Source organism: Ovis aries, chromosome 5 (assembly GCF_016772045.2).
Source record: "Ovis aries strain OAR_USU_Benz2616 breed Rambouillet chromosome 5, ARS-UI_Ramb_v3.0, whole genome shotgun sequence".
Classification (NCBI taxonomy): Eukaryota; Metazoa; Chordata; class Mammalia; order Artiodactyla; family Bovidae; genus Ovis; species Ovis aries.
In genome coordinates, this window is record NC_056058.1 from 56,743,448 (window position 1) to 56,763,719 (window position 20,272).

General features: G+C 41.6%; 1 protein-coding gene across 5 annotated transcripts in view; it reads right to left on the reverse strand.

The window, feature by feature from the left end:
• JAKMIP2 (janus kinase and microtubule interacting protein 2) overlaps window positions 1-1,939 on the reverse strand; it is a 200,122-nt gene extending 198,183 nt beyond the window's left edge. For all 5 annotated transcript variants that reach the window (XM_060416545.1, XM_004008936.6, XM_027970375.3 and 2 more), the window contains exon 1: window positions 1,683-1,939. The gene's annotated coding sequence lies outside the window, so the exon portion shown is untranslated. The remainder of the gene's footprint in view (window positions 1-1,682) is intronic.
• Window positions 1,940-20,272: the final 18,333 nt, after the last annotated feature.

The window sequence follows — 20,272 nt, forward strand, 5'->3', positions numbered from 1 at the left end:
CTCAGAGAAATTGAACTATAAACTTGATTCAAATGCATGTAAAAATTGTAAATGAAGGTGGGCAGTGTGTAAAATAAAATGCAGGATTAAAACAAGTGTTTTTTTACATTTTAAAAAAATGTTTGCACTGACAATGATATTGTTAGAGAAGAGGGAGATGGATAAAAAATAGTTCACATGCTAAATGTAATGTTACTAATACAGTTTTACCTGCAAGGATTTTTCTGGCTTTAATTCAACAAAATCCATTATCCTGGGTGGTAATGGAGCCTTGTACTTTACTCATCTCAGGCGTCTTTAGTATCCTGAGCTGCCTTAAAGCTGTGATACAGTAAAACATCAAGCAGATCCCACTAAGCATTTGTAAACTACAATAGCCCCCCATTTTGCCTACAAGCCACACACTCTCAAGCTGAGCTTTGCTCATTCGCTTGTTTCATTTCATTGTACAAGCAGGCTAATTTGGAAATGGCTAGGTTACTTGGGAACATCTAGATGTTCAAAACAATCCCACTTTCTTACTTGACCACCCAAAGAAGTAGATCCATAATACAACACTTGAGGGAACTGTAAAATGGTGCCTGGATACTGAAGGAATGAACAGCAAATAGCAGCACTAGTAAATAAAATGAATGCATTTCACCTTCCAGCTCATCTGTGCTTCCTGGGACACAACACATAAACATGAAAGGGTTGGGACAGAATTTCAAGAAAACTGATGTCTTTCAACATTCACTTGGCAAGATGCTGGACACAAAATAATACCACAAGCCACCTCCCTTTCCCATCAGTGTAAATTCAGGGCTCTCAAATCACCCCCCACAAACCCCAATTAAATGGAAAAAGGCAGGCTATAACACAGATTGTCCTAAGTGGTCACAATGAAACTAAGGGACAATAACAAGAATAAATCTTGCATTAATCCAAATGAAGTCAATGAATAATAATACAAACCAGAAGCATAGTCTGAAAAATAAGCAATTATCTCCAAGCATGCAAGGGCATTTAAAACCCATAAAAATCATTGCAAAGCACACTCTGCATATAAATATGTTTCATAAATGCTAAGTAACATTCGTATAGATGATATGCATATCCACAGGATATCCATTTGTGTGATCACAATCAAATCTGTACACTAAAAATGAAACTCTATCTGGCAAATTATTTCTCAGCAAGAGTACACCAGAATATGAAATAAAAGGCTAAATTCTGGGGCTACCTTTTCTTAGCAATGAAGGAAATAAGCAAAATCACCTTATAATTGGGCCTGCAAGCCTAGGAGGCACCAAATGTGTTTTTGAAGGAAGGCCCGACCCTATATGTGAGAGCTGCAAATGAAATGATTCCTTTCAATAACATCTATTTCTTGGGAGCTCTTTTTCCATCCCCTGATTCTGTTGCTAAGCTTGGAAGGAAAGGAACCAAGCAGTTCAGTCTGCATTCTGAGCCAGTTCAAGATGAAATCAGAACACCATATATACATTTTTTTTTAAACACAAGCAGATGCCTCGTTACTTCTCTCTCCCTGGCAACCTGCCTCTCTCCCAGCCCCATCACTGTCTCCACATCTTCCTCCCCATCTCTGAGGGAGTCATTGTTCAATGAAGGCCACAAATGTATACACAGGTCATTTAATAGCCAGCTTAATCAAGAAGCTAACCTCGCTCCCTGCTACTTACCATGCTGAGATCCGGAGAAGCTGTTGAAAGGAAGGAAAGATGCAAACTGAATCCATTTTCCTTGTGACCGAGTCGGATGCAGCCTCCGAACCCAACATCAGCAGCGGCTGCCGGGATTTCTTCCCCTCCCTCTCTGGTTGGCGACGGTGCTAATAGGAACCACCCTTCCAGCCCTCACTGGAGTATCAGCAGTCGAAGCGGCAGAAGCAGCAGCATCACCACTTGGCCTCCTCCCTCTCGGAGGATGGGGTGAGCTCAGAAGCAGCCAGGAACTTGCAGCAGACACCTCCTCTGGCTCCTCCTCTCCTGCCCCCTCCTCCGAAACCCCACCCCTGCTGCGGTACAGGCTGCCTGCCCTGGCAGCTGCCGGTTGTCATGGCAACCACCAATGGCAAGCGACCCAGCTAAGGGGGAGGGGAGATGGGCGAAAAGAGCTGCGGGGGCTGGAGGGGAGTGAATTCGTGCTGCTGCCCTCTGGGATGCTCTTGGTCTCTCCTACCCTGGACTTCAGGTTTTTAAAAATGGGGCAAGAGTGTATAGCCATGGGAAGAGAATAATTTAAATTTAATCGAAATGTAGACTGAATCATACAAGACAGCTTAACTGGTTTTTTTTCATTTTCTATGGTTTTCCAATAAATGTTATTAAATTTGCCATTGAATAAATAATAGCAAATACGGAGAAAGTTATATTATGTAATAGGAGATTATTATCACTCCAAATACGTCTGTCTTCTATAGCATCTTTTACTCAAAGGCACTCAGGGTTGTTAACAAGGAAAATGAGTGACTGGGATTTGCAATGTTTAAGTCTGATTCCTTGTCTCTGCTCTCTGCTTGTTCTTCTCAGGTGAGTCACTGGTCTTACTGTTTTTCCAACTCCCTCTTTTAAGAGGAACTGGAGGTGTTTGGCATGCCCCTGTGGCAAAGGAAGTTAGAACAGAGGAAACAGAAATTCCTTGAGCAACCACTGCTGTCAGTCAGTGGATAGTTCCAAACCCTTTTAGTGTCAGACTCCTGAAGTGTTCAATTTCCTGCAGGAAATTCCATGCTATTTCCAGTATGCCCTTTTGGAGGTCCCAAGCCAGCTGGTGGTCTGGGTGGTCGGTTGGTAGAAAGGATGTGAAAGCAGCAGTGGTGTGTTCTAGATGAATTCTGTTTCTAACTATAAATTATAAATGACACTAGTATTTATCTCAGGCAGTAGTTGTAAAGATCGAATGAGATAATGCACTAAAAGCACTGGGCATGTAGTAAGCGTACAATAAATGTTTGCTCTTATTACTATTATTAGTAGTGGTGGTTGAACATTGTGGCCACTCCTTGATCCAAGAGATTGAAGGAATAGCACGGCGATTTCAGAATGGGAAAAAATTAAGGCGAGAAAACAATGTGTGATAGCTGGGATGTTGATGATGATGTTATGGTGACGACGATGGCAAAAACAGTAAGGCTCAGAGAGATTGAAAGTTCTCTAAAATGTGACAATTTAGGATGTTGTAAGTCTTAAAAGAGTTAAATAAATTTCCCAAATCCACGTGGCTAATACATAGCAGAGCCAGAATTAAAACTCGGACACTTCTATCACTAGCATTTGCTCTCTCAACCATTACATTTTCTGCCACTCCTCCGTGGAATAGAGGTACTCTTCTTTAAAATTTTAAAATTGTTTTTATTTTTTGGCCGTGTGGGATCTTTGTTGCTGCGTAGGCTTTTCTCTAGTTGTGGTGAGTAGGGGCTACTCTCTAGCTGGGCAGCACAGGCTTCTCATTGCTGTGCCTTCTCTTGTTGTGGAGCACGGGCTCTGGGTGCACAGGCTTCACTCAGTGGTTGCAGCACGTGGACCCTGGTTGCAGCTCCCAGGCCCTAGTGCACAGATTCAATAGTTGTGGCACACAGGCTTAGTTGCTTCATGGTATGTGAGATCTTCCCGGATCAGGGATCAAACCCATGTCTCCTGCACTGGCAAGCGGTTTTTTGCCACTGAGCTACCAGGGAAACCCTTGAGATACCCTTTGTTCTTAACCTGTAGGGTTATTTACAGATTCACATAGGATTAGTACAAATTTCAGTCAGACAGTCTGGGCTTGACTGACTTTTGATATAATTTGGAACATGTTAATTAACTTCTCTGAACCTGTATTTCTTCACCTGTGAGATGGAAATCATCATAGAACCTCATCATGGGAATCAAATAGCGTGATGCACGTGGAGCATTAGCACATTATCTAGCACATAGTAAGTGTTCAATAAATGTTAGCTGTGATTATTTGTTACTCATTCTTAAGTAATTAATGTTAAAATAGGAGAGGACTTTTTCCCCGCTTGGGTTCACACTTAATGTCAGGGCCTTATTCTAACAAAGCTGACTTGACAGTAATTAAGCGGTTGAGGAAAGGCTTGCAACTCATCCTCAACACTTGGCATTGCCTTCCCCTCCGGGGAACGCTGGCATCTTGCTCCCATCAAAGCCTCAACAATCACACAGTCTACACACACTTGGACATCAGCATCACATAGATATAGTTGTATAGCATAAAGTAATGGGTTGTTATAGCCTATATTTTGTATTCTTCTCTGTATTTTATCTGCTGTCTCCACAGAAATGATCATGTAAGTAAGCAGAGAAGAAAGCTGCAGACTGTAGAAGCTCAGATGTGTTTAGGTGATGAAATCTTCCCCATAGGCCTTGTGAGGAAGCATTTCATCTTGAGTATCAAGAGCTGACTTGGGTGTGGTGAGTAACTCTAGTTTTCTCTCTTCCTATCAACATAGAGTCAATTGGAGGGGGAAAATGTTTGGTGTTCCCTATTTAAATAAGTCCAAAATTTAACGATTCAAGCAGTTTTTGTTTAGTTGTGTCCAACTCTTTTGAGACCCCTTGGACGGTAGCCCACCAGGCTCCTCTGTCCATGGATTTCCCAGGCCAGAATACTGGAGTGAGTTGCCATTTCATTCTCCAGGGGATCTTCCCAAACCAGAGATGGAATACACATGTACTGCACTGGCAAATGGATTCTCTTCCACTGAACCACCAGGGAAGCCCACTCAAATAGTATTCTTCCCTTTTTTCTTTTTTTGTCATATCCATGCTGTACTGTTACCATTATTTAATAATACTTTTCTTTAGATGTTTAATTATGTGATATTTATTTTTGTTAACTTTAATTATTTGTTATTTACTTTAAAAGAAAATATGTCTCTGGCTTCAGTAGAACATTAATAAAATTAGGCATAGTAAAGAGAATGTTCCCAGAGAAAGGCATGTAATGTAAAACAATATTTTTTTTAACAGAGATTTCAGCTTTATTTGTAATGATTTTTAGTTAAAACAAAAAAATTTTAAATTTCACTCCTTCTCTTTACCGGCATTTCCTCTGAAATGCCGGTAATGCTACATTACCGTGTTCTATTTTCCCATGGTATCTATCATCTTTTAATATACTATGTTATTTATTTGCATTTTTAAATTTTCATCTGTTTCTCCCCACTAGAATGCTAGCTATGAAATAGCAGTGATATTTGTTAGTTTATTTGTGAACAGCACCTGACCCATATTATATGCTCAATAAATGTTTGTTGAATGAACAAGCCAGTAAATAAATCAACTATCAAAATTCTGCATTGAATTATGGATAAATAAGTTATTATAACATTATTTGTCCACTTAAATATTTTTGATATTTCTAAAAATTAAAAAGTAATTATAGTAATTATCCTTTTAGTATACATGCATATCAGCATAATGTGTATCTAATACATATTTTTAAAGTATATATCTATTAAAATGGAAATGTTGGCCCACACAAATTCAGAGTCATCTAGCATATTGCTGGCGGTCTTTGGGAAACACTTGTTTTGTTCCAAGAGCATCTTTTCCAGAAGTACTAAAGGTGACCAGACTGTCTACCTCTCCTTAAGACCTCTCTAAGTTTGACTCTGAATTTTATGTCTGGAAAAAAGATGGTGTGGATGTCTGAAAAAGTAGATGGCGTGTGTGGGTCTTGGCTCCAAAAGCAGCATTAAATTTTCAGGAGAAACCACAGCATTATGGGAGGAAGCTGCAAAGTTTGAGCTCAGGAGACAGACTACCTGGACCGAGTCCACACTTCACTATTTTCTTTTCTGAGTGACCTTGGGCAAGTTGCTTAATTTCTCTGTGCCTCAGTTTCTTTTGAAAATCAAAGTTCATGTGTGCCAAGAGCCAATATGTATTTGGCTTGTAATAAGTAATGTTATCTAATATTATTATTAATATAATTTTTAATAACTATGATTATACACAGCACATTTTTCTAGGTGTTTACAGAATACTCAGATCACTCCAAGCTATTCTAAGAACTACTGCCAGCAGACTATGAGGCATTCTGGAGATGTTTATCTCAGAGATAGGCCAATGTCCTGATTCCACACCCTCCCCACTGCCCTGGCAGAAGGGGCAACAAGCTAGGGATCATAGATGTGACTGTTGTTTATTCCCTGTCTATTCTGTAGGAGATTCTTAACATACTGTGTGTTCGCAGAGAACATTGAATGGAAGCATCCAGGATCTTCTTGAGGTCATTAAGGTATCATTCTAATCTCACTGCATGTCCTTTATGAATACTACCAGCAAGCAAGTGTATCAGAAGCACTCTCCCGTGAACTCCACACTGCTATGGCCAACCACCTTATGGATGACTCTACACTCTGCCTTTGCTCACCCTATATCCTCTGAAAGTCCCTTCTCTGCCCTAATTTCAGCCTTCAAGATTTATCCATTACCTCCTTCAGGGACTCTTCACTGACACCAGGATTAGCATGAGATTAGCATTAGAAATGAGATTCCTGCAGTCCCTTGTCACATCTTTATTAATATGCTAATGATGTTGGGTAAAGAATCCACCTGCAATGCCGGAAACACAGGAGACAGGGGTTTGATTCCTGGGTCAGGAAGATCCCTGGGAGGAGGGCATGGCAGCCCTCTCTAGTCTTCTTAACTGAAAAATCCCATGGACAGAGAAGCCTGGTAGGCTATAGTCCAGAGGGTCACAGAGTCTGACACAACTGAGCATGCATGCACAGGTAGGTAATGATGTTGAACCATAAATATTTCTTAGTCTTTTCTGTTTGATTGTAAGCACTTTGAGGTGAGAAATACTGCTCATTCATTCATTTACTGATCCATTAATGCTTTAGTAGGTACCAAGGACACAGCTATGCACACTTTTCAAAGAACTTTATATTCTCTGCTTTAGCTCCTCTCTGAAGACTCTGATGCTGGGAAAGATTAAAAGAAGGAGGAGAAGGGGACAACAGAGGATGAGATGGTTGGATGGCATCACTGACTCAATGGACATGAGTGTGAGTCAATTCCATGAGATAGTGAAGGACAGGGATACCTGGCATGCTGCAGTCCATGGGGTCATGAAGAGTTGGACAGGACCAAGCGACTGAACAATGACAATAACAACAGTATTGGATGCAAATTTCCTATGGCCACCCACCTGCAATGTAGATTCACCCATAACGTGGTTGGCCGTAGGAGGATGGCCACAGGAGTTGTTAAGCAGATGCGAATCCTCCCCACAACAACACACACACACAATGAAAAAACTAATTGATGACCGTGAACACATAGCCCCAGGCCTCCTGGAGACTAAGGACTGATAGTGTTAACCCCCTGGGACGCTGCCCTGCTGCCTCAGAGTTCAGTTCATTTCAATTCAGTCTCTCAGTCATGTCTGACTCTATGAGAGCCCATGGACTGCACCACACCAGGCTTCCCTGTCCATCACCAACACCTGGAGCTTACTCAAACTCATGTCCATCAAGTCACTGATGCTATCCAACCATCTCACCCTCTGTCGTCCCCTTTTCCTCCCTTCTTCAATCTTTCCCAGCATCAAGGTCTTTTCCAATAAGTGAGTTCTTCCATCAGGTGGCCAAAGTATTGGGAGTTTCAGCTTCAGCATCAGTCCTTTCAATGAATATTCAGGATTGATTTCCTTTAGGATTGACTGGTTGGATCTCCTTACTGTCCAAGGGGCTCTCAAGAGTCTTCTCCAACACCACAGTTAAAAAGCATCAATTCTTCAGTGGTCAGCTTTCTTTGTGGTCCAGCTCTCACATCCATACATGACTATATGGAAAAACCATCGCTTTGACTAGATGGACCTTTGTTGGCAAAGTAATGTCTCTGCTTTTTAATAAGCTGTCTAGGTTTGTCATAGCTTTTCTTCCAAGGAGCAAGCATCTTTTAATTTCATGGCTACAGTCCCCATTTGCAGTGATTTTGGAACCCAAGAAAATAAAGTCTGTCACTGTTTCCATTGTTTCCCCATCTATTTGTCATGAAGTGTAGTATCATTCAAAGAACGTGCATAAGCTGATCAAGTACCCTGAAACCCCTGTCCCCAACCAACATATTAAAAATGCTTTGCCAAAACCCTTCAGGGAGATCGAGGTTTTTCAGGGCTTAAGACACCTGTCACTTGCATGGCCTTGTAATAAGCCTTTCTCTACTCCAAAAAGAAAAAAAGACTACAAAATTTTTTAAAGTAAATGATATTGAGGGCTAAAACAAGAGAACTACAAGAAACTCTGATGGCATACAAAGGGAGAACATAACCAAACATAACGTATTTGAGAGCCTTGAAAAGACATTCCTGGAGGAACTGTGGAGTATGGTGGAGGCAGGTGGCTTCAGACAAAAGGAGGTGCCTGCTGGTCCTGAGGTGTGAAAAGAACACAGCATGCTACTCAGTTTTTGTTCTATGCGAGTACCTAGCATAGTACCCCAATAAAAACTTTTTAAAAATTACAAGTTTCATTTCAGTATATATACAGTTTTATTTTGATGTTTCTCTAATTTTTACTATGGGAGGCACCATAATTGTCCAAATTTTTACAGTGCTTACGAACTCAAAATATCATTACTTACTGTGCTGAGAGGAAAGGACATTAGCCAAGTAGTACGATAAGCACCTGTACCCCACTGGGAACAAAACAGTCTTAGTTCCTGTCCTGGTAGAACTTAAGGGTCTGATAGGTGGTGCAGCCAAAGAATAAGAAAGCCAACCACTAAACAAACAGCGAAATTTCACAAATGCTATGAAGCAATGAACAACCTGGGGGTAGATAAGGATGGAGAAGTAGAGAGTGGGAATAACTCACTATGGGATGACTTTACACTTAGAAATGAAGTATGGATTATGCCAGCCCAGTAAAAGCTAAGAAAAGAGAGTTTGCAATGGAAAGATGAGCTCTTTGGAGAGGAAAAGCCACAGAGGAGAAATATTTTTGATGGTCACCATAGTGGGATGGGCTTCCCAGGTGGCTCAGTGGTAAAGAATCTGTCTGCCAATGCAGGCGACCCAGAAGACACAGGTTCAATCCCTGGGCTGGGAAGATCCCTTGGAGAAGAAAATGGCAACCTACTATAGTATTCTTGCTGGGGAAATCCCATGGACAGAGGAGCCTGGTAGGCTGCAGTCCATGGGGTTGCAAAGAGTCGGATATGACTGAGCACACACACATGTGTAGCTGGATATGGTGACCTTTGACCTTGAGGGAATGTGCCATGAGGGGAAGCTGGAAAGGCAGACAGGAATCAAAGTATGCAGTATCATGTAACCCCTGTCAGACAATTGGAGTTTTTCTTAAATGCAAGGAAGAATCCTTGAAGACTTTAAATTTGGTTTGAAGCACTGTGGGAAGTGCCATTTTTCTGGGCAACAGTGTAGTTAGGATGTAGTTAGGATGCTGTAGTCATCTAGGCTGAACATGAGAGTAGTTAGATTAGGGTGGTGGTAGTGGATATGGGTTTCCCTGGTAGCTCAGCTGGTAAAGAATCCGCCTGCAATGCAGGAAACCTTGGTTCAATTTCTGGGTCTGGAAGATCCCCTGGAGAAGAAATAGGCTACCCACTCCAATATTCATGGGCTTTCCTGGTGGCTTAGACAGTAAAGAATCTGCCTGCAATGTGGGAGTCCTGGGTTCAATCCCTGGGTTTGGAAGATCCCTGAAGGAGGGCATGGCAACCCACTCCAGTATTCTTGCCTGGAGAATCCCCATGGGCAGAGGAGCCTGGAGGGCTACAGTCCATGGAGTCGCAAAGAGTCAGACACGACTGAGCGACTGAGAACAGCACAAGCGCAGCACGGTGGATACGGAGAAAACTGGACTATATCAAATAAGTACATTTTAGAGGCGGCATTGCAAAGACTTACAGACGCTCTGGAAGCTGAGGCTGAAGAAGAGGTAAATATCAAGAATAACATCTAAGTAGACAACAAAGTCCCAATTTCAAAGAAATGGAAGAGGTTTGGTTTTTACCTTCTGTGGTGGGGAAAGGCCTCAAGGCTCTGGCTCTGAAAAAGTGTGGGGAAACTTGAAGGGGTTCTGAGTGCCTGACTGCCAAGAGTCCCTCCTTCCTCCCTCCTCAGGCTTGATGTCCTTGAGAACTAGGTATTAACGACCAGGTGCTATGTTGGATAAATCATCACTGAGCTTAGGCAACTGTAGTGGAAGCAGTCTAGCTGGAATGGGATGGATGAGGCCTGGAAGAAACAATGATTCTAACTCAGATAATCCTCAAGCCTTGAGAAGCAGATTGCCAGTAAGAAATGGCCTTCCTCTACTCTGAGCCTCCCAAACTACATTCTCTTCCACAACAGTTGACTCCTTCCTGACACCTTCTAATTGTGAGACCTGGAAATCATATCTTCTCTTAGTTCCATTACAAAGCCAGGGTGAAAACTGCCCTTGCTTACTGAATGCAAAGAAATAGAGGAGAACAACAGAACAGGAAAAACTAGAGATCTCTTCAAGAAAATTAAAGATACCAAGGGAACATTTCATGCAAAGATGGGCACTATAAAGGACAGAAGTGGTATGGATCTAACAGAAGCAGAAGATATTAAGAAGAGGTGGCAAGAATACACTGAAGAACTATACAAAAAAGATCTTAAGACCCAGATAACCATGATGATGTGATCACTCGCCTAGAGCCAGACATCCTGTAATGCAAAGTCAAGTGGGCCTTAGGAAGCATCAGTACGAACAAAGCTAGTGAAGGTGATGGAATTCCAGTTGAGCTATTTCAAATATTTTCTTCAGCTCAAAAATCACTGCAGATGGTGACTGCAGCCATGAAATTAAAAGACGCTTGCTTCTTGGAAGAAAAACTATGACCAACCCAGACAGCACATTAAAAAGCAGAGACATTACTTTCCCGACAAATATCCATCTAATTAAAGCTATGGTTTTTCCAGTAGTCATATGGATGTGAGAGTTGGAACATAAAGAAAGCAGACAACCAAAGAACTGATGCTTTTGAACTGTGGTGCTGGAGAAGACTCTTGAGAGCCCCTTGGACTGCAAGGAGATCAAACCAGTCAATCCTAAAGGAACTCAGTCCTGAATATCCACTGGGAAGTATTGATGCTGAAGTTGAAGCTCCAGTATTTGGGCCACCGGATGGGAAGAATGGACTCACTGGAAAAGACCCTGATGCTGGGAAAGATTGAAGGCAGGTGGAGAGGGGGATGAAAGAGGATGAGATGGTTGGATAGCATTACTGCCTCAATGGAGATGAGTTTGACCAAGCTCCGAGAATTGGCGATGCACAGGGAAGCCTGGTGTGCTGCAGTTCATGAGGCTGCAGAGTCAGACACGACTGAGTGACTGAACCTACTGACTTACTGAATGAAGGTCATATGAATTATGTTTGTAAAAACCTTAGCCCATGCCTGACAGATGGAAAGATCTCTACAAGTCCCAGTTGTTCATTATATTATTTCCTCTTCCACATCTGAACCTTTCTTATTAAAGCCCCAATCTTTTCCTCCCAGCCCCCAAGTTCTTGGACAATTTCTCTAATGCTTCCCACCTCATAACCCCCGACCTATTCCTTATATCCCTTAAATAACCAAGTATTTATTTTCCTCTGACAGGGCAGGGGCAGTGGGACCAAAAGGAGAAAAAGTCTGTAAAAGTGAAACTTACAGAATCCATGCTGTGTCTCACATATTTATGAGCCAACTTTCTTTAAATATTTACACCCTGTGTTTACATCTTATTACTTTTTGATTTGTTTCTTATAGCTGATCTGAAGTGTGAAATTGGAAACTTGAAGCTTGCTAACACTTCCATGCTAGAGAAATACACAGTGAAGAAATCTGAGTTTCATGGGATTTTTCCTCCCCACACCAAGGATGAGATTTTGCAGGGAAGTCATTGAGATTGCTTACATCCACTCCCTGCATCTCCACCCCCCCCCCCCCCCCCCCCCCACGCAGGACTCCTCTTTAATGTGTCCCTGGCTCTAGCACCTGCTCCCAGCTGAAGGATCTTTCCTGAGAAGTCAAAGACTACTGCTGGGAACCAAATGGGTTTGATTCTGAATGGAGATGGCAAAACTAAGGCAGGACCAAACCCAGAGAGGGGAGTTACATTTCAAGAAAACAGCTTTTCTCTATTTAAGTCTACTAAAACCTCTTTTCTTTTGCCCTAAGTCCAAATTCCTTCTCTTTTCTCAGCATCTATTTCTCCTTCTGATATATTACTCAGATCTTAACAAAACCCCATCCAAGCTCTAAAATAAATCTGTAAGCTCTTATCTCTTATTGAAGTATAATTTTGATAATGATAAAATCAAGATCCTTAGGCAAATGCAAAATGTACACATCAGTGATTTTATGTGTTTATTATTTATTAAATCCAAGATCCTGTAATATGCTAAAACTGGCCCAAAGAGTGTTTGAGAAGCTAAATATTTATAGGCAATATACAAATTAAAGGAAAAGAGTAGTTTTTATTATGCTGTCAACAGAAGCATCAGTTGAGATGCACATTTTATGCACAGGAGTGATCTTTATGACCTTGAATAAACTAAGCTAGTGGTTAGTTTATTTGTCTGTCTTAATAGCCAACCCTTGTATCACCTGAATGAACAGATGGAATGAATATTAATCTCTTTGTTCATGGGAGAAACCTCACACAGGATAAGGATGCAACGGTCTGAAACTGAACTTGGAAAAACGGAATTTCATATCTTTCTTCCTAACATTTCTTGGTATTGCCAGATAATTTTTTAACCTCATCCACTGACTCACAACATACCCAGAGTTAAATTTAGGGGTTCTCATTTCATGCAGTGTCTTTGTCTCTCACAATATCCTCCCATTTTACAACTCTATTTATGGCAGAGAGATAAGTAACTGAAATAAAGAATGAAAAAGAATGGGTGACAGCAATGTTTCCAGGTAGAATGTGGCACAGGTGCTTGAACCCATCTTGACCTATCACAGATGTGATGTGCTCTGTGTGGAAACTGAAAGACCCCTCCTACTCACACTTTCACACACTGGGGCCCAGGTATTCCTGCCTGAACAACTCTTTCGTGAAAAGCAGAGGGAATTGTTCTCAACTCACGAAAAAAGCTTTGCATAAAGGGAAAGAGCTTTTTCCTTCCCTAAAAGGTAGAGGTGGGAGTGAATTTTCCTTACCTTGAAAGGTGCTAAATATTTCTGTCTGACAAGGACCTGCGGCATCTTTGGGCAACCACTGTGTGTGAAGAGACCTGTGCAGCGTGGTAGAAGCCTAACAAACCATGTGCGCAGGGCATCTGGAAGCAGCAGGTCTCCATCTTCATGGGCTCTGATGAAGACCTGGTCCTGAGAAGCAAAGACCAGAGGCTGCAGCACCAATTCTTGAGCTCATATAATAATCTTTTTGAGAGCTTTTGGCAGGAATGTGACCTTTCAGGGTGAGTAGGTTGGGGCTCATTCATTCACCCAGGCAAATCAGAGGACAGGATAATTTGGTTTTGCAACAAATAGTTATTTTTAGGTTCCTTCTCCAATCTTTCACATCCCTTTTCAGTTGGGTAAACTGAGAATGAGCTACAGAAACACAGTGCAGCCGCATGCTACACCCCTATCATCCGTCTGGCTTTTCATGCGTCACGGTCTCCACATTAGAGTAGGGCAGCAGTAGAAAATACAGACATTTTGATTTGTGTAATTTTTTCATGCCCCAAATTCCTATTAATCTCACTGTTTGTCTTCATAAAAGAGTTTCCTGAAGGGCACAAGAATAGAAGAAATTTTGTTTCACTAGTTTCCCTTGATTTATTTGGAATGTCTGGCAGAGGCCTTCCTAGCTCGGAGTCAGTATGAAAAATCCAGCCCGGGGGAAGGACTTCATGCCTCTGCTTTTCAATAGAACTATAAACTCTGTGGCCCTTACTTCTTTAGCATCCCTTTCAAAAGAAAGCTCCTCTTAGAAAGCTTAACACCATGTAGCCACAATTCCCTATAGAGTTATTATAGCTGTGCTTCTGGGCAATGCAGAGAGTCAATGAATTTTACACCACAGAGGTCTCGTTAGGGGTCACTTACATCATGCCAACACCAGGCAGATTTAGATTTTATATTATAGTAAGGGAAACTGGGCCAGGGACTTATCCAGAGTTTGGGGTGTTTTGCCTTCAATTTGAGAGCAGAGTATCAATGGTAGAATTCAAGACTGTTCTTTTACTAGATCATCCTCTTATCTCCTGAAAGGTCTGATACATAAGAATGCCTTGAGGATGGAACTTAACCTCTACTATCAGGCTACTCGATTGCCCTAGGGGAGGCTTTACAAGTCATTGCATCAGGAGCAAATTAACACTGAGTGAGAAAAAGTGTCCATTTTTTCTATCTCCAAACATCTTGGCTTCCAAGCCTTCTTTTTTTCAATCTTTAGTCACTCTATAACTGGACACTCAGACAGGAGGAGTAGGTCACATTGCTTTGTGATTATGTCCCTAGATTCCCAGCCTCTGTAACCAGGAACATTTTTTACATACAAATGCAAAAGGAGAAGTTGCATATTGTGCTTCATGCAAATTCCTCTGTAATTCTTCAGATTTCTTTCTTTCTTTTTTTTTTGATACATGGAATGTCTATTGACTATCTGATTTTGAGAAAATTAGTAGGAATTCATAATTGCTACCAATTGAATTTTTGAGAGAAGATCTTTTGTCATGATTGAGAGAAGATCTTTTTTTTTTTTGATACATGGAGTGACTATTGACTATCTGATTTTAAGAAAATTAGTAGGATTAAAGAGCCTACAGTGAATCAGAGGTGACAGAGTCTCTAAATATTTCCTCCATTTTCCCCATCATTCCTGTTTTGGCTCTAAAACACAGTAGCACCAGACATAAATTTGAGCAATCTCTAGGAGACAGTGGAAGGGCAGTGGAGCCTGGTGTGCGGCAGTCCATGGTGCCATGAAGAGTCGGACACAACTGAGTGACTGGACGACAACACGCAGCAGCATGAGGATGTCAAGGAGGAAGAGCAAAGTGCTTTGGATCATGCAATGTCCTAATTTTCCTCTGGAAAATGTCCTGGGTCTGACATTATATAGAGATTGGTAAATGCAGATATTACAGAACAAAAGTAGGTTTATTTCATGTACCAAACCTCAGGATGAGATATCAAGCCCAGAAAGAACACTTAGGCCTTACGGTGTCTTCTGTGACCTGCTGCTGCTGCTGCTGCTAAGTCGCTTCAGTCATGTCCGACTCTGCACGACCCCATAGACGGCAGCCCACCAGGCTCCCCCGTCCCTGGGATTCTCCAGGCAAGAACACTGGAGTGGGTTGCCATTTCCTTCTCCAATGCATGAGAGTGAAAAGTGAAAGTGAAGTCGCTCAGTCATGCCCGACTCTTAGCGACCCCATGGACTGCAGCCTACCAGGCTCCTCTGCCCATGGGATTTTCCAGGCAAGAGTCCTGGAGTGGGGTGCCATTGCCTTCTCCAATGAAATCAAAGTCCTGGTCTCTTATAGGTGATAATGACAATCCTTTTTATCTCTTGAACCAAAGCTTGTAACAGATACTAAATTTACTCTCTGAGCCTCAGTTTCTCAGATCAGTGTGGGTAAGGCTCTATAAATAGGATTTTAGAAGCAGATGGTATGAGATAAAGAAAAAGGAGCTTCATACTTAGGCAACCAACATCTCCTGGGATTTCCAGGTTTCTTTAGTCTAAACTTTAGCTAATATACCACATAACTGAATAAAGCAATATCCTCAGTCCTCATATTTTCCTCCATTGGCACCCTGTTTTCAAGTCAGACACATTCATGTATAAAATAGAGGATGAAAAAATGAAGAGGTTTGAAACTACCAATTCTAAGTACATGCATGCATGCTAAGTTGCTTCAGTCGTTTCTGACTCTGCGACCCTATGGATTATAGCCCACCAGGCTTGCTGTCCAGGGATTCTCAGGTAAGAATATTGGAGTGGGTTGCTATGCCCTCCTCCAGGGGATCTTCTCAACCCAGGGTTCGAAGCCAAGTCTCCTGTGTCGCCTGCATTGCAGGCAGTTTCTTTACCACTGAGCTACCAGGAAAGCCCAATTCTAAGTACATGATATGGTTTTTTCTTAGTTCAGAGTCTAGTCTGAGAGACCAAAACATGAAGAGGAATCCTGATATTGTTTCTTTTCATTTCCTTTAACAAATATTTGAGTGACATGTCACCAGCATTCCTAGTGTCCTCTTAGTATGGACATTTCCCCTCTACCTTCACCTCTCAATAGAGGAGTGATTCCATGATTGTCTCTGCAAAATCCTCAGTCTTTGTAATTGTGCATGGGAGCAACAACTGGAAACTGGTATTGTACTTTTGTTCTCCAGTGAAAGGCCTTTAGAATACATCTCACTTCACTTTTCCTCCAGTCTTGGTTTGATTAAAAATTCACCAGTAGAACACTGACTCTCACTCCTCCCAGGACCATCCCCAGAAGTTGCTGAGTCTAATCACCAAGATCAAGATCTTTCCAGTCATGCCTTTTGGCAGGACCTCATCTAAACTGTAGGGCAGTCATGGGTATATCCTATGTCTTATGTTATTAAACAGCCTGAGACTGGTTTTCACATGTATACTTTGGTGAACAAATTTGCCAAAGGAGAATCAACTGGAACAGAGCTTCATGCTAACTCTTTTATCCTATTCTTGTTTTCACTCACCTTCTATCATGGCCAAGAATGTTGAGCAGTCATGGAATGCTTTGCTTCATGTCGTATGCTTATCTCCCCAATACTCCTTTCTACTCTTAATTGAGAATAAAGAAGTATTCAAAGAATGATGGAGGTACTTAGAAAGTCAAAGGAGCCAACCTGAAAGAACTCCCACTAGCAAAATCTGGAAAAGTTTCAGCATAAAAATGAATAATTGTAGTAATGGAATATACAGAAAAATTTAGAATCCCATGAGTCCATGCCATCATGAATAAATAAATAAAATGGAATAAATAAGGGAGAAGGGAAAGCTTCCTTCTAGAGTAGGATGCCAGTTAATAACTGTAAAAGGAATCACCTATCACTTGGCACACCGTCATTTAGTTAACATTACAGTAGTAGTTTTAGGCGTGAATCATCAATGGATGCTGAAAGTAATGAGTAAAAGTTTGATGAGGAAGAGGACATTTACAGAACCTCAAACTGTTTCACCACAAGGTCCGTATTTAATTACAAAGACAAAAATAATAACTTTATAGTGAAGAAAGTTGGTAGATAACTCTTTAACCAAGTGATTACAGGACTGAGAACAGGACAAATAGGTCTCATGTGCCTCCTTAACACAATGAACTGAAAAGATCACAACATCCCTTCCAAGAAATCTCTGCCAGATGCATGATATAGCAATTTTAATCCTCGAGGAAACAGTGGATAAACCCAAATTGAGGGGTCTTCTGCAAAATAAGGCCTACATGCTTCAAAAATGTCAAGGTAATAAAAGACAAAGTAAGACTGAGAAAATCTTCTAGATTAGAGAAGACTAGAGACATGATTATTAAATGCTTTGGAATCTTGGATTGGATCCTGGGGAATCAAAACAAAATAAAGCAACTTGCCGTGAAGGACATTAAGGACATAATTAGCAATACTTGAATGAAGTATATAGATTAGAATTTATCATTGTTAATTTCCTGATTTTGATATTGAATCTTTGTGAAAGAAAGTGTCCTTGCTTTTAGAAAATATGCATGGTACTTAGGTGAACAAACATGATGTCTGAGTTTTTCTCTATAAGTTCTCTTTTTCCTCCCTTCTTCCCTCTCACTGTTTTCTTTCACCCCTGTCCTCCCTGCTCTTCCCAGGATTGCTGCAGTGATGCTCGCAGGAACCTCAAGTACACAGGGTGCAGATGGGAGGGAACCAGTCCCTTCTTATGATGATCTTCCAGTCTCTCTCTGGCACTGGCTATTGGCAGAGCTTACTGGCCAAGTAGCAGTGGAGTTTGCATAGTCCCAGAGCTAGGAACACAGAACAAAGTAGTGAAGGGTGAAACGGAAGCTGAGAGACAATGCTCCCTTGTCTCTCAACCCTTCAGAGCTTTCTAGGAGATGCCTTCATGACATGCTTCAGGATAAGAGACTCAGCGCTGGAGAGTCTCTTAGTTCATGTTGCCTCTTAGGTGGGCAGGATGCTGACTCATGAGTATTCACGTCTCCTGGTGTCGTTTTATTAAAAGGGGCACTTTTATTCCACAAGAAGTAAGCTATATGCTTTATTCTTGCGGTCAGAAGTTTTCTATAAAATTCTCAGCAGATTTTTCACTAGTGTTGGGGTCTTCAGTGAGAATCAATTATTATGAGCTCCCTCTCCAGGAAAGAGCATTTACAGACAATCTACCTCTCTCTTCCAGCCTTTATGTGATGTAAGATCCCTAGACTGCATAATGAGCATCTTTCCCACCCAAGAGCATAACCAGATCTCTCTAAATTTGACTTTCAGGCTTTGTTTATTTACTTATTTTTTAAAATATGCCTTCTGGAAGAATACCGTCAAGTTTTAGATCAGTAAACTGTGTGATAAGCTTTATGTTTAGTACCATAGAACTGGGGTGAGCTTTAAAAAAAAATTACTTAGTTATTTACTTATTTTTGGCTGCACCACATGCAGCTTGTGGGATCTTAGTTCCCCAATCAGAAATCAAACCTGGGCCATGGCAGTGAAAGTGCTGAGTCCTAACCACTGGACAGACCACAAGGGAACTCTTTGGGAGTGAGCTTTTGTAGCTAGAGTTTGGGGACAAATTCCCTGTTGCAGAATTAGGAGGAGTAAACCTTTAAACTGCATCTTCTATTATGCCTCCTGAATTCCCAGGTTTTGTTCTCCATTATTTTAAGCCCTGACATATAGACAAGACCCTCAAGGGAAAAAAAAAGAACAGGATTCTGTGCCTCAACTAATGTCCTCATTCCTTGAGATTCTTGTCTACTTTACACTCATGCTTAAAGGCAGAGTCATGAGGCAGGGAAAGGCTTGCTTCTTACAGGCTCCTCTAAGCCCATCAGAGCTATCTATGAGAGTCTTCATGAACCAGTTCTTAGCATGGGAGACCCAGTTTGTGAAGACTACTTTAAGAAGCTATATGCATTTAGGTTTCCCATTGCTAAATTAAAGGAGGCAAATTGTCCTGTCAGACCCCTGGGCCTCAGACACCATCTCTGCGGTTGTCATTATCTGCCAAATTTTCACTCAGGCACCATCATCGTGGTGTGGGTGGCCATGGCAAGTCAGAGCCTTCTCAGTTACATATGCACACTTAGAGTGTGAATAATTTTATCCCTTCCTCCTGGGTGGGCTAGTTCTAATGTCTTAGCATGAATACAAAATCTTTTCAGTGAAAACCTTGGAGATGCTTTAACAGTCAGTATGTTGGGAAAAGATTAGCTGAAATAAGGAGAAATGAAAATTCAAGATGTATATCCTAAACTACTCTGCCTTCTGCCAGCCTACTCACTCAAGCTCAAGTTATGGGACACAGTGAAAAAGAAAGAGCCAAAGGAAGGAGCATTCTCTCTTTTCAGAGTTTCCTCTTCTTTGGTTTCATGGCAGAGGACCGCAGATAAGCATGAGAGGATGCCACCGAATGACGATTTTAAGCAGTCTTTTCTTATTCCCCAAGAATTGTCTAAGAATAGTCTTTTTGACCCAGAGAAAAAAATAATTCTGAAGAGAGATCTTCATTCTCTTGTGCCCAGAAGTATGTGAGCCCTCTGTGGTCTCTGCTCTACTGTCTCTCATAAGCGCCTCAGCTACTGAACAGTGACTGTAGCTCACAGGCTCCCAAGGGCAACAAGTCAGCTCAAGTAGAATCAGAAGTCTCCTAGGCACCTCCAGTACTTGTTCTCTTCTCCTGTAGCTCTCAGTCCCAGCATGTATGGAGTCATAGAAAGGTATACCAGAAGGCTGGGTTTTATTTCAGACCCTTTCTTGGTTATAGGGACTTGGTGCAGGTGGGCATAGAAGAACAGTGAAAGGAGATACTTTGTGAAGCCTCTCTGGAGCTCCCCACACTGCCCAGGCATTGTCTTTGGGGCCCAGAGCCTATCTGAGAAATCAAGGCTGATGGTGGGACTTGAGTCCAATGAGACACTCACTCTGTGCCCCTCTCTGGATACTTCTCTAGTGTTCCTTCAAGGAACAAATCTTACAGTTATTTCTTCATTAATTTGTGGGGGGATAATAGTGTGCCAGGTAAATGAGATGTAAAACAAACCAAACAATATGCACCTAAAATTCAAGCTGAGTCCTTATA